At 43.5% G+C, this 2,138-nt stretch overlaps 1 pseudogene; it reads left to right on the top strand.

Moving 5' to 3' along the window:
- Nucleotides 1–494: 494 nt before the first annotated feature.
- On the top strand, nt 495–926 carry LOC118522568 (retinal rod rhodopsin-sensitive cGMP 3',5'-cyclic phosphodiesterase subunit delta pseudogene; annotated as a pseudogene).
- Nucleotides 927–2,138: the final 1,212 nt, after the last annotated feature.

Genomic DNA, 2,138 nt, shown 5'->3' with positions numbered 1-2,138 from the left:
AGGAAATGACCTTCATGAAATAAAGAACATAGGAAAGAAGTCATGTACATAGAACAGCCATGGAACTAACTTTAATGGACCAAACTTCATGTTGGTAAATAGAAAAAAAGTGGCTAGGAAGAGTGCAATACAATTTGGATAATTCTTTAAAGTTAGGGAAGTTTAATGGAATGATCATTTAAAACAAATCCAAGTGCATGACACCATGCTTTATCCTTGGGTTCAGAAAACATGTGGACAATCGGCGGGGGGGGGGGGGGGGATTCGTTACAGCTATATCATCTGACATGACCATGTCTGTAATGTTAAATTATTGAAGGAGAAAGGATCAGGAGTGGAAGCTGAGGGGAAGGAGAGGCTGGTCCAGGCCTGGCTGCTGCTGCTGCTCCACCAAGGTCTCCAGGAACTAGGCTCAGTCCTCCACTCCTGCGCACACCATCTTTGAGGCTCCCCTGGGCCAGTGTGGGAGAGCCTTGGGCGGAGACCCCCTCATCATGTCAGCCAAGGAGGAGTGGGCCGGGGAGATCCCTAGAGGCTTCAAACTAAATTGGATGAACCTCCGGGATGCTGAGACTGGGAAGATACTCTGGCAAGGAACAGAAGACCTGTCCGTCTCTGGAGTGGGGCATGAAGCCCATATTCCCAAAAACACCCTCAAGTGTAAGGCAGTGTCTCCAAAACTGAAATTGTCTTCAGCAGAACAAATGGAAAAATTCTACCTGGAACAAAAAGTTTACTTCAAAGGGCAATGCCTAGAAGAATGAATCTTAGAGTTTGGCTTTGTGATCCTTAACGCCACAAACACCTGGCAGTCCCAGATGATGCCCGCTAGCGTGCTAAATGGGAATGTTATCACACAAGGTTTTTTTGATGACGATCTTCTTGTAAGCACTTCCAGAGAGAGACTTTTCTACGTGAGAGAATAAAGTGTGTGCATTTCAAGAATTTGGTTTTTGAGGCAGGGCGAGAGGAAATTTTCTTTTTTCCTCCATACATTTGCTTTTTGACACTTCCACCCCTAATTCCCTCAACCGCAAATCCCACCTGTGCCTACTAAGCTACCAGTTCTGTGTAGGTAACCAGATGGTTTTTTCCTTCCCAGCAGCCATCTCCCCCTGACCAGACTAAACTCTCAAACCCAGACCAGGGCAGAGGGCAAGCCTCGACTGCTTCCCAGGGTGACACGGGGACAGACACTTACCACTGGAACCGATGCTGTTCTGTCCCCTCCCTGCCTCCTCCATGGACCACATCTTCCTTTGGCTCCTGGTCTTAGAAAAATTCAAATTCCTGACCTATGTTTAGTTTTTTCCTACCATCTCTATTTCATACATTCTCATACATTTATCTTGTGAAATAGACTGTGATATTATTATTACGTAATGAATTAAAACATGAATTTTAAAACTTGTTAAATATCAGCAATCAATTGTGGTTCACCATAGACGATTTGTAGGGGCTCATTATTAGAAATATGGGGGAGGAGGTGGAAGATATTCACTGATCAGCAAGTTATTCTTTACAGTCACCACAAGAGGGTGGTAAGGAACTATGCTTTACATCTCCACACCAACAGCGCGGTTGTCTCTTTCTTCACCCACCCACAAACATCATTATTAAAATATAAGATGGAGCGTTGGGAAATTTTTTTCTTTCTCATTTACATCCGTTAATCATATTTAACGTAGCATTGTTGGGCATCCTCAGAGTATGTTGGCTGATCGCTGGACATCTTCAATGCAGAGCATACCGCTTATAAGCACATATCTCTGTCTTCCATGTGTGCTGTCCACACTTAAAATGCAACAGCTTCATACATAAATTATGAGCACCTCGTCACTGTCAAACTTCTAATCTGTGATGATGAATTCAATAGAATTTTAAATGGGTAAATCTCTATTTTAAATCCATCCCCCCTTCTTGTTTATGAAATGAAATATTGAAGTGAATTGAAGGGAGTGGTCCTGTGGTTCAGGCTTGAGTGTTCGTTAGTCAAGCTCCTACTGTTGACTGTTCCCAGTGACCTTGATCAAATTGCTCAACTCAGCTGGGAGCTCAATTGTGTATTTAGAGGATTAAGCTGTGCTGCACGACATTTGGGAGTCAGACACACCTACCATAACTTGCTATGGCATTAA

Source organism: Halichoerus grypus, chromosome 1 (assembly GCF_964656455.1).
Source record: "Halichoerus grypus chromosome 1, mHalGry1.hap1.1, whole genome shotgun sequence".
Lineage (NCBI taxonomy): Eukaryota > Metazoa > Chordata > Mammalia > Carnivora > Phocidae > Halichoerus > Halichoerus grypus.
The sequence above is the reverse complement of the archived record's forward strand: the minus strand, read 5'-3'. Positions and strand labels throughout refer to the sequence as shown.